At 33.8% G+C, this 16,476-nt stretch overlaps 1 protein-coding gene and 1 long non-coding RNA gene across 4 annotated transcripts in view; one reads left to right on the top strand and one right to left on the bottom strand.

The window, feature by feature from the left end:
* LOC117181609 (protein bark beetle) overlaps positions 1 to 16,476 on the bottom strand; it is an 89,445-nt gene that overhangs the window by 50,251 nt on the left and 22,718 nt on the right. The window lies entirely within an intron of this gene.
* On the top strand, positions 4,020 to 7,435 carry LOC117181610. 2 transcript variants are annotated; one of them, XR_004468141.1, is made up of 3 exons: positions 4,020 to 4,298; positions 4,927 to 5,628; positions 7,330 to 7,435. It is a non-coding gene; the product is annotated as an uncharacterized LOC117181610 (long non-coding RNA). The 2 variants fall into 2 exon arrangements; XR_004468140.1 differs by lacking the exon at positions 7,330 to 7,435 and adding an exon at positions 5,715 to 6,065.

Genomic DNA, 16,476 nt, shown 5'->3' with positions numbered 1-16,476 from the left:
TGAAGAAGAAAAAACCGCTTTATCATCACGACAATGCGCCTGTTCATTCATTCTTAGTTGCACAAGCAAAATTGCATGAAATCGGCTTCGAATTGGTTCCTCGGCCACCCTATTCACCAGACCTGGCCCCCAGCGACTATTACTTGTTCGCTAACCTGAAGAGATGGCTCACCGGTAAGCGTTTTTACTCAAATGAGGAGCTCATAGCTGAAACTGAGGCGTATTTTGGAGACCTTCCGATCGAGTACTTTTCGGACGGTATCTAAAAGTTAGAAAATCGTTGCACTCGCTGTATCGACCTAAAAGGAGAGTATGTTGAAAAATAAAACCGACTTTGGCCAAAAAACGTCTCCGTGTTTCATTTTTCAGGGACTTACCAGACTGCCTAGTACTGCATGAAGAAAGTGACGCCAAAAAGAATCTCGGTGTACGAACTCCCCCACACAACAAACGGAGGGATAGAATGGTATCATCGTGGATTAAACACCATGATGGGAGTCTGTCCAAGGACACTTGTTTTTCTCGGTAATATTGTACAACATTTCTTCATTGCTACAGAGTTTTCAGATGATAATTATAGTTGTAAATATAAAATGTTGAGAACCCTTTTCACCTATTAAAAAAATTTCGTTCCTGTTTAACAGTAAATTTATACTATTAGGGGCCTTCCTAAACCACGTTGTTTCTTGGGGGGGGGGCGAAAGCCCATTTGATCAACATTGGGGGGGGGGTCGAGTTCTAGCAACTTAGTTTTACACTTAGGTGTTTAACAAAACGCATGACCTGAAAACAGAAAGATTCTGACTCAAAATAATAATAAGTCCAAAAATATATATATTTTTTTATTTATCAATTTTAAACCAAATAATAGATTTTTAAACTAGAAAGATTAACTCTTTACAAAAACAAAAACCATTTTTAACAAAATACATTAAATTGTCAATTAGGGGCCTTCTGTATACCACGTAGCAACCTAGGAGGGGAGATAGGGGTCCAAAAGTGGCCAATATTGCTCCTCGTGGTTTATGGAAGCCCCCTAAGTAGTTATTTCGAGCTTTATAGTAGATGCGCGAACATTAGATATGTTTATGTATATATGTTAAGATATATGTCATGTATGTTTTTTATATATGTTTGTTAATCTTAAACCTCATTTTCAAGGTCATTTTGAGGTCGGCTTTGTTTTGTTTTTAATTGGTACACCTATTTTTGATGCCAGAATAAAAAAGAGCAGAAAATTTTACAAGTGTAATAAAGGTCAAAGTACGCTGTCATAGGGCCTCGTAGGAATCTCTGAGAATTATTGAGAAAAAAAGTACGGTCATACCCTAGGTAACTTTTAATGCGAAATCCAACGGTGACCCTGGATTTGATCTTGAACCTCGGTTTTCTCAATAATTCTGCAAAATTTCTACGAGGTCCTATGACAGCGTACCTTGACCTTTATTAGTCCTGTAGAGGTCACCTTAACAGTTTACCTAAACAGATACCCGGACGTAAAATGTCCCGTTTTTTTCGATTCTGACATCAAAAATAAGGGTTCCCATTTAGAAAATAAAGCTGACCTGAAAATGACTTTGAAAATGAGGTTGAAGGTCAAATCCAAGGTCATCATTGGATTCCTAGTTGAAAATTACCTACGGTATGACCTAGACTTTCTTTAGCAAACCACAGAGATTTCGAAGGGTTTCCATACTTTTTCGCCACCATGTATATAAAAATGCATTGCAAATTTCTTTTCACTTCAGAAGGTAATAACCCCCCTCCCCCTCCCTACCAAATATTTTATTTTTGTGGAAAGAAAATCCGTATTTTTTCGAAATTCAAATAGTAACACGAGCCACTGGGCACTTTAAAGTCCTATTTAATTAACATGCGAAAGGAAATTTTGAATTTTTTGGAAATTGACTTAATACTTCATATCACGGTTTGATCAAATCCTTCCAAGTTTTTTAGGGATTGGAGGGAAGCGTCTACGAAATAAACATATACTAATCAGGGGCGGTGGATCCCTAGGGGCACAGGAGGCAATGCCCCCTCCTAGAAATTGACCAGAGAAGGGCAAAGTATTGATTTGCCTACTTCTGAAATCTAATGATTAAATTAATCGGATCGTCGGAACTGCGAATCTTTCAATTATTTCTTGCATTCTTCAATCTTCTTAATCTATCTGGAATCTTTGAGAAATCTTTTTAATATATTTGAAATCTTTGCAAAATATATGAAATTTTTGTAAAACTTTAATAAAATCTTTGTGATATCATTGCAAACTTTGTAAAATTACTTCAATCTTTTTTAAATCTTTAAGAAATCATTGAAATATTTAAAACCTATCCGAAATCGTAGAAATATTTGTGAAATCATTAGAAAACTTTGTGCAGTGTTTGCAATAGGAGTGTATCTTAAATCTTTGTGAAATGTTTGGTAAACCATTTAAGTCTTTGTGAAATCTTTGTGAAATATTTGTGAATTCTCTAAAAATCTTTGCGAAATGTTTGAAATATTTTTTTAGTGTTCGGTAGTATTTCTGAAATGATTAAAATCTTTGTGAAATCTTAAAGAAATGATTGAAGTCTTTGTCCAGCGTTTGAGATCTATACGAAATCTTAGGCAAATTATTAGGGAATCATTGAAATCTTTATTCACCCTTTGAAATCTATCTGAAATCTTTATGAAATTATAGAAGTCTTTATGAAATCTTTTAAATCTACACGAAAACTTTTGGAATCTTTGCGAAATCTTTGTAAAATCCCCCTCTAGAAAAAACTCCGGCGCTTCGGATACTGATAACTTTAATATTTAACCCACCCTTACCTCCCCTCCCCACATAGAGATTTAGATATGACCCAAGCACCTGCTCTCGATGAAATTTCGCACTTGTTCTTATTTTGTTCTTTCATGTCACAATTTTGCTGTTTGCCATTTATTTTAGTCGGTGTTATAAATATGGCTAAAGATGCGCATCTCAATTTCCTGCATGCTAAATCCTTCGGAAAGGCAACAGTGAAGCAAAACCACGAAGACATAATGCGCGAAAAAAAGGTACACACGATGTGGGCTGAACTTTCGGTTTTTCTTAAACAGGATCATGTGGAGCAATATAAGTTGCAAAATTGCAAAGAACTCCTAGATCAAATGCTTGGCCTGACAGCCGAATTCACCAAGAGCATAGAAAATCTTGTCAGTGGCGAAGGTATTAAACATATTATTTTTACATTTAATTTCCTCATTGTTTTTCAAATGCAAGCATTACCTTTTTGGTAATGTCTATACGTCCGGACAAAAGGCACGTCCTCTTCCCTTAAACAGTTGCTCTTCCTTTTACCAGCTTCTTTTCCCTTTTCCAGCTCCCTCTTTCTATTTCCAAGTTAGTACTTTCAGACTGAACCATTTGATTCACGTAAAGCCTACCTAAATGTTTAGAATCATCCTAAATTTTCATACACGGACAAAAATTATCATTGAATGAAGAAAGTATCATTACGAATGAGGGCAACATTCGTAATAATATTTTCTTGGTTCAATATTAATCATTCTATTTCCGCGTATACTATATACCACCATCTCGTGTTACATTATTATCATTGAACATCATTCAATGGAAATTTTTAAACCGTTTAAAAAAAATTATCTTTGTTGCTTTATATTTTCTTTAAAAAAACGATAGAAAGTCTGGCTTTAAAAAGTTACGATAAGTAAATTAAAGTGAAAGTTAGTTTTGATAAAAGAATGTGAAAACAGTAACGAAAAATATTATTTTCCTTCAGAAATGTTTTTAAAAATTTGCAAAAAATTAATTTCTATGATGTTAATGTAAAAGGGGATCATTTTATGTGTATGAAAATTGAATGCATGCATTTTGAAGGCATTGACAAAAAAACAATAAATAAATAAAAACGATAAAATAGAAATAGAGGACCTGTACCACAAAGTTTGAAATGAAAATACCGTACATAATAACCTAATGTCTTCATGCATATGTAGTGCCCATCGAAATCCCTGGAGAGGCTGCTGATAACGACACTCTTTTGGCTGTGAGGAATATGAAACTCGAAAAAAGATTCTGCCTTGTAACTGACGAGAGAAGTGTGCCTTGTCCGAAGTGTCGGAGAACGTTCGCAAGAATGCATTACTTGTGAAGACACCTAGTGCAACTGCACGGATTAGCAGCCTGCAAAAAATACAAGACCTGTTACGAGGAAGTTCATCAGCATACCTGCACAACAATGGCAACCAAAAATATAAACGCACAATTTAAGTGTAGCGTTTGTAATTTTTAAGCGTCAACGGAGTTCGAGGTAGTTCTACACACGATCGAGGCTCACGGTTATAGCGTATTCGGTTATCCTAGAGAACCTCAAAGAAGAGTTAAGACATGGGGTACTCCAAATCTGATTGGCGCCGCTGTACCGGAACTAGTTAAACTTTTATAAGTTCTGACTGGCACGAGTTGGTGCTATTTCAAATCACCATTTTATTATTAAAAGGATTTAATACATAATATAGACAACACTCGTATAAAAACATAATAAATTATTGGGAATGTTAGTTGTTAAGGTTAGAGAAAAATAATATTCACTTTGAAACACATATGCTTCAAAATTTTCATAAACAAAAGAATTAATAAAAAATAAAACATTTCGCGCCCCCTGAAAATATCAAAGTTCCAGTACAGCGGCGACTATTGGAGGGGGAAACGTGTTTCAACTCTCCCTAGAGGATCTCTAGGTTATCCTGCACTGGTGAACTCCAAGGAGCTCCGACCTGCTCCTTCTTACTTCTTCCTTCACACTCCGACTCGCTTCGGTGCAAGTCGGAGTGCTCTTGGAATGCACCAGTGCAAGATAACCTGCTCTACTCCTTTCAACCCTTCCTACCCTATCCTCTTTCCCCCATTCCGTTCTAATCTGTAACATTGCTCCTTAGACTTTGCTGTTCTTCATCAGTAGATTACAATGCCTGCATCAGGAGTTCTACCAGAAGCGATATCAGAAACTGAATCAGAAAATGTACCAGACGTTCTACCAAGAGAAACTGTACCTAGGACCATAACAGATATTATAGGTCTGGCAGCTCTGAAGAAACAGTCCATTGCAGAAATCGCTGGGTCAGCAGAGGTTTTGGAAAAACGTTCAAAGTATCCTTGCGTACTTTGCGACAATGTTTACGAAACAAGATTGGCGTCCTTGTGTCACCTTGCAAGTGCGCACAAGCTTAACGCCGAGGATGAGAGCCAAAATCCTTTAAGCATTCCAGATCTCTTTATTTCGCATGATGAGGCTGAGAGATCTGAATCGTTTTTTGGGCCACCCAAATCTTTTTCTGGACCATTTAAATCATGTACTGTACTGCCTGGGACGTCTGCTAGACCACCTGAACCGTCTGCTGGCCCATCGGAATCATTAACTGCGACCTCTTTAGAAACAAACCGTCTGTCCAAATATCTTCCTTCTACCCTCCAAGAAAACAAAATAGGGAAGCAAAAAAAAACTAAGAAGGGAGTGTCGAATCTGTAGGCAAATCATGTCAACGCCTTTTGATCTGCGAATGCATCTTCAAGCAGTTCATGGAGTTTCGGCCAGTAACTGTACAGAAGATGAAAACAATAAAGAAAATGCATTGAACCCGGTAAATACAAAAATTAGTTTAATTTGAAGAGGAAGATGAATAAACAAAAATATATATTGTTCTAAAGATTATGTATTGTTTAACAGAATACACTAAACTCCCGATATAAGAACGCCTAGTTTACGATATTGTTAGAACTGATGGCCTCCGTAGTTTCATGCCGAGAGGAGCCGCGGGTACGAAAGAGAGGAAGTGCTCAGCCAAGCGTGACTAACAGCTCGAGAGCCGCATTTACAGCGCGTTAGTTGCATCAGCTTGGGTGCTTTATTCGTCCAAATTGAACAGCAATGATTCATGCGACCCTGCTTATTTACGTTTTAAGTCCCCTAATTCAGGATCAAGGCCAATGAAACACATGTCCGAAATTGTTCTAATATCGAGAATTGAGTGCAATTCCTTGTACACCATTTTGTAATAATAACTCGTATCCATAAAATATAAGATTTTAGGTAGAAGTGTTAAGAAATTAAATAAAAGGCACTAAGAAAAACTTATCTGATCCTAAGTAAAACTTTTGTAGTGCTTCTTAGCTCAGTTTCGAAATGTTCAACTTGAAATCTCGTATTTTCTGCGGGTATGAGTTATTACAAAAAAAGTCTGTATAAGGTAGGAACCACGCGAATTGGTCATACATTCATTGCCTTAATACAATCTGGGAGGTTATTCAACCTTCTGGAAGAAAGTATTGTACAATAATTTAAAATTTTAGACCGAGTTAATTTCAAATGAGACAGATATACACCTCAAATCGCAAAATCTCTCATCGACGAAATATGTTTCTTTTTTTAGAGAAAATTACGTATTTTGAATTTTGACCTTCAAAAAAAAAAACACCAATTTTTGTTGCAACACGTATAGTATTTGACTTCATTTAGATTATCAAATTACATCTAAAAAATTTCTTTAGAAAATTTCTCTTTCTCTTTTATGATCTCTTGCTTCGTTTAAGTTTAAGAGAAAAATTGGAACATTCTATTTTAAAGATAACAAATTTTTTCCTGTCCTTAAAAATGGTTTAACCTGCATAAGACTAATAAAGTGCCTTTCTTATGAAAGCCAAAAGTTTCTAAAAATATTACAGCGTATAGAAAATGTGGAATTTTCCAAAAAAATTTTTGTATGTTTTTAAAATTTGAAAAAGACATTGAAAAACTTTTTCTGAAGAACCTCACCTCTCATATTTTTGTCAGCACTTTCAAAAAGTTCTTTGCTTATATAAGGAAGGCATTTCATCAGCTTTATAATGCGTAAACTATTTTTAAGGCCACGAAAATTTTTTTTCGTAAAAATTAAAATGCTGGAATTTTTTTTTCAAATAAAACCGATATCACAAAAGAGAAAGGGCGATTTTTGGACAACTTGTCTAGGTTTGCAAACTTTTTATATAATTTTTTCTTTCTCAAGTTAGAAAAAGAAGTGTATCCTAATTTACTCTAAAAGAATGCACGTCACTGAGAGATTTTGTGCTTCCAAAGTGTAGAGCCCGCTCATTTAAAATGGTTATGAATCTATAAAAGGTTGTAAAACACTGTGTAATATGCTAAACGCTTTTTTATTATTCAGCATTTTATCAAAAATTCTGTTAATGTGCTAAAGTTAACAAAATTTTTTATTTTGACTGATAACACCAAATTCCAATTCATGTAATGTCATCTAATATAATAAAATATTCGAAATAACCATAAAATTGATTGAATATAGGAATTAATCGGCCCAGACACGATTGCGGAGAAACTCTTGTCCTTGAAAAAAAAGAGGCAACGGTTTCAAAAAAAGGCGACTTCTCAGAGTATAAAGAAAAATAGGGTGATCGAACTTGATGAAGAACAAGAAATTTCCCTCACACCAAATTCTCTAAGTTAAATCAATTAATCCAACTTTGAAATTAAATATAATTTTAACTTCATATCACATCGTTTATAAGATCATTTATTCTAGAATAGCGTTTACAACAACGTTTCGGCAATGCTATTGTGCCTTTTTCAGGTGAAAATTTTTCTGAAAATAATATTATAAAGAAATAAATAATATTTGAAAATAAAGTCTTAAAACAATCGAGATTTTTTTAAACGTTGTACTTATTAATTATTAGTACGACGAAACCTATGAAAAATTATCTGGTTATTTTCAATTACCGTACTTGAGCAAACTTCCTCGGAGAAGATTTATTTTTATTTCCCGGAATAAGGGATCTTAAAAAAATAATAACATTTTTTAAGGGTAGGGGAGATAAACTCAAACGTTGTGTTAATTTTAAAGTTACATATACTTACTATGAAAAAGACGATACTTTAGGGGGGGGGGGGGCAGTGTTACGTGTATTTTCAACCGACCCTTACAGGATTATTGATTACAAGTACGACCGATCATCGAAAAATTATCTAAGTATCTTAAATTTCAGTGCATAACAAAACTTCTCGGGGAAGATTTATTATTAATATCTGAACTAACAGGCATACTGATTGCAAATGCGAGATTTGTTTAAACTCGTGCGGGTATCTACAATTTCTGTTTATAAAGAAACTTCTGTGAGGAAAATATAATTTTAATACCTCCACGGCCAGTATTAATTTTGAGTACGAAGAACATCCCGGCATGTTCAATTCCAATTATTAACCAGGCTTCCTCGGAGAAGTTGTACATTCTATACCTGGATTACCAGTAGAGATTTTTAGTATCATGAGCCTCTCATAACAGTATGTGAGCACCCTAGATCTTAATTCTTAGATAAACCTTTTGGTGGAAGATGTATTTTTAATACCTGGACAATCAGAAAAATTTTTAGGTAGGACGAGATCCTCATAAAAGCATCCGGGTGCATAACGTTTCAATTCTCAACCGCATATCCTCGGAGAAGATGTATTTCTTATACCTGGACAACGAGGATCAATTTATAGTACGACAATACCTTTTTATTATCATCCAGGTATATTGAGTTTCAATTTTCAACCACACTTCCGCGGAGATGATGTATTTCTTATACCTGGACAACGAGGATTAATTTTTATTACAACGATACCTTTTTATTATCATCCATGTATATTGAATTCCAATTTTGAACCATATTTCCTCGGAGATGTATTTTTTATACCTGGACAACGAGGATCAATTTTTAGTACCACAATACCTTTTTATTATCATCCAGGTATATTGAGTTTCAATTTTCAACCATACTTCCGCGGAGATGATCTATTTCTTATACCTGGACAACGAGGATTAATTTTTATTACAACGATACCTTTTTATTATCATCCATGTATATTGAATTCCAATTTTGAACCATATTTCCTCGGAGATGTATTTTTTATACCTGGACAACGAGGATCAATTTTTAGTACGACAATATCTTTTTATTATCATCCAGGTATATTGAATTTCCATTTTCAACCGTACTTCCTCGGAGAAGGTGTATTTGCTATACCTGGACAACCAGAATCAATTTTTAGTACAACTATACCTCTTTATTATCATCCATGTATATTGATTTCCAATTTTTAACCATATTTTCTCGAAGAAAATGTATTTTTATACCTGGACAATCAGGATAAATTTTTAGTACGACGAGATCCTTATAAAAGCATCCGGGTGTATGATGTTTCAATTCTCAACCGAATATCCACGGAGAAGATGTATTTCATATACCTGGACAACGAGGATCAATTTTAGTACGACAATACTTTTTTCTTATCATCCAGGTATATTGAATTTCAATTTTCAACCGTACTTCCTCGTAGAAGATGTATTTGTTATACCTGGACAACCAGGATCAATTTTTAGTACATAGAGATCTTTATAAATGCATCCAGGTATATTCGATTTAAATTCTCAACTAAACTTTCTCGTTCAAGATGTATTTTTGAAACTTACACAATTTCCCTCAATACAAATACTAGCTTATCACCATCTGTTGCTTTATTGTGTAAAGAAACCATTTTCATTACCGCTCTGAAGTTAACGTTCTTCTGACAAAATTTCATTCTCCCAAATTCGAGTTCTGTAAATCGATACCCTACCCAGGTGAAGACCTGCTCCATTCCAATACTTACTTAATCGATGTAATTCGGTATTGCTATTATAACGTCGGTTCTGTACTCAAACCGATAAAATTACAAATTAAATGAAGAGATCCAGTTCGACTTTTTTACATACTCAGTTCTAATTTAGGCGAAGCGTATTAGTTCAAGGTATTATTGAATTAATATAGTTACATATTTTTTCGGTATAGGAAAATTTTACCTGATCTGAAGCGAAGAACCGACTTGCAAAAGTTTCAATGGCATCCAGAGCTTTGATAAATATTTGGAGCATTTTTTCCGTATTAGTCGCATTAACTGCCAGGGTCATTTGTGACCGTACTATGGGGCTAATTATTAGCTGCAGGATATCTCTGGCGTATTTATACCAAGGAACGAAGCTTTCTGAAAGCACGTCCAGCCTCGCTCCCTGCTTTGGGAATTGAACTCGCGCCAGCGCAGCATGGCTGCCAAGGCTGCAGTGTTGAAACATAGGACTATACCAACTGAGCCACGATGACTCCTCGAAGCATTTTTTGTTAGACTCAATTTAATTCTTAAATACTAAAAACGCGGAGTTATGTTTCTGTAGAATGGATTATCAACATTGACTGAAAAAATAATGAATGTGCCTATTCAAAATTCTCAGTGCCACGAAATTAGAAAATAATAATAGATTTAATGCTTTCACGATGATTCATTTTGATAACAAGAGATATTTCGAGTTTCACTCGTGTAAGGTTGGAAAATAATGTTTGCTGAACAATTTTTCTTTTAATTCCACGAAGTTTAATCTCAGAACAGGATTTAAAGGGAATTTCTCGCATGAATCATAAAATGAATAACTTCATAAATAGAGATGAGCTACGATTTTTAAATATTTACAGATAATTATCATATCAATTAGTAAAAAGAATATCCAATTTCCTTGAAACTAAATTTTGCTTAACAAATAGTATAAGGTTAATAATTATATATGTATTTAATTAATTTTATAATTTTAATCATATTATTTTGTTTTTTCTTTAATAAACATCATCATTCCAACATTGGTCTTAAAATTAAAATGCTGTTTTAAGTTTCTCAACTCTTTATTTATAAAAAATGTATTAATTAATAAAAATAAAATAAATACACCTACTATGGCTAATTGGAAATTTTGCGCACTTCTAATTTATAAATGGGTATATGTAATTTCTTTCTCCAAAAATATTGAGTATTAGAAAGAATTCATTACACAAAAAACAACAATCTAAGCTGACATTATCGATTTTATCATTATGGTTCGTAGTATTATCAGCTGAGAGTAAGACTTTCGCTTCCAAGATAAGAGAATCTTAAGTGGAAATGTACGCACCTGTTTTGCGTTATGGAGTTAAAGACATTTTATTTCAGAAAAATCCAATAATTTTAGTTCAGTATAATTATATTCAATAAGTGTCTACACGTATCGAAAAAAGTCCGGCTATTCCTAACCAAATTTCGGTACAAAATAGCTCCTTTTCCAGCTCCCCCTATTATTTTTTAAATTCCGACTAAATACTTTGAGAAATAATGCAAAATTAGCAGAGTACATTTCATTATTATATATTTACATATTACTTATTTTCTACAAAATAATGATGTCTTGTTAAAAAAGTTAAGCCTCTTCTAATCTTTCTTGTATATTATGAAATATTGCAGTGTTAATTGCTTCCTGAAAATACATTTTTTTAAAGTCATGGAATGCGCTCGGAACTTGTGTAAAACTGTTAAAGATTCTGGAAAATTGTAGAACAGTTTAGAAATATTTATGAACATTTGAGTGTATTCTCTAAATTTATAGAGAAATTTTAAGGATTATAAAGGAATCTGTAACGGCTTTTTTTAACGATTACAGATTAATTGGGAGATGGTTTATAAAAACATTTGAATGAAACAAGACAGATTTTTTTCTTCTAATTTCTAGTTTCATATTCTTTGCAGTTTCTCTGAGAGTCATTTAATTAAATTGGCCCTGAGCCCTTTGCTCTTTATCAGAGTTTGTTATCGTCCATAGAAGTTTTACCGGCAATTAAACTCAATCGAAACTATTTTAGTTCAGTGCGCCCCCAATAAAGTCATTTTTTTTAACTTATATTTAAAAATCAACCTTTACTTTAATTAAAATTAGTATTTGAACACTAAGTCTACCATTTGTATAACATAATAACATTTATGTGTCTAGCATGTCACTTACTATCTCGTTCATTTTAGCTTGAAGCCTAATAATTGACAGGCCAGAAGCTTAACTAACTCACCTAATTTACTTTTCATAGCTCCTGCACAAAATATTCTAAACATAGTACTCAAACTATATCCTTACATTAAAGCTGTCAAATTAAGAACGTGAGAGTGAAGACAATATTTTAATTATTACTGCTGAGGAAGTAAATGAAGACAGCTAGTTTAATTTCTGATAAATACTTCGCTAACATAATTTTGTAGTATCGTGATTGCAATAATAAACTAATCACACATGTGCAGATTATATTTAGTTGTCCCTTTTGATTTCAACAAACCATGAACATAGTAATAGGAGTTACAAGGGGGAGTAGACCATGTTGGTCTACAAAAGCATGGGAAGTAAGTGAGAGAAGGAGAAGAGTCTGCTCTTTCTCTCACAATAACAGTTTAGTACACTAAGGTGGTAGACAGCCCCGCTCGTTGCGTTAACCCCGATATACCGACATGCCAAGGCCTCTCTTATTCCTTTGTCCATGGAACAAATTGTATTCATTGTATTGAAGATAATTTATAATTATAAAGTCTTCGCTGTTAATTTCCCATTTTTGTTGTTTCCCTACATGATTTTTGTTTATCTTGAAATGATTTTAAATTTTCACACCTCTAGTTTTGTCCATTCAAAATTCTTTGGTTTTTAATGATGAAATATTAAAAATTTTGATTTCTGATTAGTATAACATAGTGCACTTCTATTTGAACGGAATGTTTAAAAATTTTCTGATTAGTATAAAAATTGTGAAATATTTAATGTGGAACATTTTTAAATTTAAATATTCAAGTTTTGAAATCCTTACTTTAAATAAGGTAGATTTTAATTTTGAAAGGCCTATAAATGAATTTTTTTAAATTTTACTCGCTAAAATTTAAAAATTTTTTATTTCAAGTCTCCTAGTTTCAATTGTTGGATTTAGAACATTCAAATTTTTAAAATATTCTTATCAGAGTATATTTTTTCATTCACTTTTTTTATTTATTAAATACGTTTTGAAGTAGATACATACTTATTTATTCTTCATAACTTTAGTTTTTCTTAAGCATTCAAAATCTTTCAAATTTTGATATTCAAATTCGAAGGATAATTAAAAAATTTCAAATGATTAAGTTTATTTAGCTTAGAATTTGTTCGCAATTTGAAACTTTTTAATAACAATTGAGCCATTTTAATTCAAAATTAATCAGTTTTAAGAACTTGAAAGTGAGATTACACCAAAAATGTCTTAAATTAAAACGTGAAAACTTCCGATCGCGATCCCTAAGATAGCCATTCCGAAAATTGACGCCGCACCGCAGGTAGGAAATAGGTACAGGTAAAAGGTGCTGCGGCGAGTGTGTGGTGGCCGCTCAGGCGTGCACAAATAATAGCATTTACTTCCAAAGCGGTAGTCTCTCGGACTTGTTCCATACCACGGCCAGCTCTAAAACCAGCGCAATAGAAGGGTTTCAATGCACTTGCTATTTTATTTTTTCAATTTTCCAACTCATCTCATTTAGTGTGCGAAAAGTTATGTATGCTCCTTTTTGGTCAGTGTAGATGTTTAAACAAATGAATTTACAGAAGAATTAGCAGAAGAAAGTGGGTGAAAAATAGTTGTGAGAGAATAGTGTTTTTAATGATTGGGGACAGTTTAATTGCTGGAAGAGAACGGAAGATCCAACTTCGCCTAATCGTTAATTATGAAAATGGGAAGTGGACAAGAGACAAGACCAGAAGCAGAGCGAGGAGCAGAGTATGAATCGTATGAATGGGTGATTCAACTTTGCCGCCTCTGCAACTCACTTGAGGTCACGGATCAACGAGTAGTTCTTGCCCCGAATTAACCCTACGGCCTCGCTAATCCTCCCGACTGAATCTTCTCCTATGGGTACGGGACAATTACAAGATTCCTTTAATTTCATTTACCAGTAGCCAAATTATTTTTCTTTAAATAAAAAATATAGACAAAATTAATAAATAAGGAAACTGTTTTATTTTTCTCTTTTAGATTAATTTATTAATATATTAATTGGAAGAGTTGGATAAATATTTGAAAACGCAAGATCTAAATAATTTAGTTTTAATTCCGAGGAGCCTATTTTTTTATGAGTCTATACTTACATAACAATCGACGTCCACTATACATAATTCCTGAAAAGTGATTCCTAATTTCTGGGTTCGAGCTATAGGCTACCCAGCTGACGACGCAGTTGCCGTAAGTCGATCAAATGTCTCGAAGAAAATTTGATATCTTTCCTCAAATCTACCAAGGCGGCTTCCTACTTCCGGTGCACACAAGTGACCGCACAGAGGAGCCTCCGCAGGAAAATAGGGGCTTGAAAAACGGAACAGGGACTTTTTCCTTATAAATCGTTTACTGTAGGTTCTAAAAATACAGTTTAAACATAAAAACCTACAAATGAAAGACAAAACATTACATGAAAAATTGAAAGCCTGGATTAAATAATCGTTTCTAAAATTAAAAAGGATTCGCTCCTCGCTTTAGATGAAATAATTTGATAATCTCAGTTACTAATCAGGAGTATGTCTGCGAGTGAACACACGATTACATGAAGTTGGCAACATTTGTCCCCACTTTTATTACATCTGGCTTTTACCTTCTTTTATGAAATAAGTATTCCACAGGTTGGAGAAAAGATTTTTACTTCATATATAACCCACGCAGAAATTTCCCCATCTTTCTCTAATTGAAGTTGGGTTCCGATGGGGCCCCTATCTGAATATCTAGCCTAGAACAAACTGGCTGGGACCCCAATCTGAATATCTAGTCAAGAAAAAACTTTTGGGTGCCCTGTCAGGTTCTATATAAGAATTTCATGTTTCGTATGGGTAGTCTAAAACGGGGAAAAACGAAATATGACAGGACAAAAAATTTTAATGGATTAAAATGATTTATTTAAAAATTATTTTATTGATATTCCTGTTAACCGTTCGTATATTTTACATTTACATCCCATCGTATAATAATAAATATTTAATTAGAAAAAGATACTTAAGAATTTTTTGAGCTCGATACTCCGTAGCGTTAGAAATTTTATTTGTAATATATGTATTTACTCTAAATAGGATCATTAATATATAAAGTCGAAATACTCGCAATCAATTGTTAATTATTTTTTTAATATCTTTTTTGTCATATCAATTAAATATTTTTCAGGTAATAGAAAGGGTCTAGAGGTGGCACTACGAATCGTAAGGCGATAAAAGGGCACTTTTTTTAGGGCCTGCTCAGAAGTTCTAGCTGGAACCTGTCCAAAACAGCGTTACAGAACCAGTCAGGCCCTTTCCATTTTCCCCGAACAGCGCCCGATTAAAAATAAGGAAATCTATTCAGGGCCCTACTAAATACCGATAGTAATTTCTACATGGGATTTCTACGTTTTTCTACAAATATGAATTTCTACAATCATATTTTCCTACATCATATATGAACTTAACTTACTATCGTCTCGTGTGCACCGTTAGGCACTCCTGCTGGATTACTTTATCCGAACCTCACTCAAAAAATGTCTGCTTAAATCAATCAGAATTCTGTTTAAATATACCTGTTTAAAGTAATCAGAATTCTGATTGTTTTAATCAGAATTTGTGGTTAATTTAACCAGAATTCTGGTCACTCTGACCAGAAAAAAATTACGGGTTCATTTAACCAGAATTCTGGTCAATTTAACCAGATATTTTTTTAGTGCTCTAATTATTATAAAAATAGTTTCAGATTTCTCTCACCGTCATTCACCAACATCTAAATATGGGTAACAGGAATCTGCAACTAGAAACAGCTATAATTTGCTTCAACAATCACCATTGAATGATTTTCGCGAAACGACACAGTGAAGGCTGAAGAGATTCTGAAATGGTCATTATCGCGAGAATAGGGCAACAATCTTCTATCTTCATAGTATCAAAACAGTTATTGCTTTTTCTGCTTTTATAACTGTAACAAAGCTATCTGTGAATTCACCATGCGAGACTTTACAGCACACAGCCGTAGAACCGTCTCACTTCCGGCAACTTATTCCAAGTTTCGGGCCACCGAACTTTACGGTCAGAACTGGAGTACCTCTCACATAGCAGGCTTTTAAAATTTTAGAATAATTTACGAGCTACTTATCAACACCCACGCCCAGCCCATTAGTCAGTTTGATCGCAAAAGACAAATTTCGCACGCAAATTAACGAAACTGTAAAATCCCATACCTTTATAACATATATGTTGCGGTTCTGGGAAAAAAGATGTTTGGGATTTTCTTTCGAGTTTGAGTAATTGACAACTTTTGATGGTACAAACAATTTTTTTTATTAGATCTTAAAGCAATAACGTCAATTTTTTGTTCTTCGCACTTGGTTATTATTATATTTAATACTCTGATAGGCGATTACCTCTTGTTTTACCTCCTGCCCATATGCAATTGTCTATCACACGCGAGGACAGACGACTGAAGGCCACCCCATGTAAAATTACACGGGGATTCCTGACAGGAAATACCAGAAAAACGTGAATGGGGTACTTATACTACTCATGGCGCATAACGCATGTATATTGTATGAATGTATAGAAACGCAGGTGGCGTTTTTT

The sequence above is a fragment of the Belonocnema kinseyi genome, chromosome 10 (genome assembly GCF_010883055.1).
Source record: "Belonocnema kinseyi isolate 2016_QV_RU_SX_M_011 chromosome 10, B_treatae_v1, whole genome shotgun sequence".
NCBI classification, from domain to species: Eukaryota; Metazoa; Arthropoda; class Insecta; order Hymenoptera; family Cynipidae; genus Belonocnema; species Belonocnema kinseyi.
This window is presented reverse-complemented; position numbering and strand designations above follow the sequence as displayed.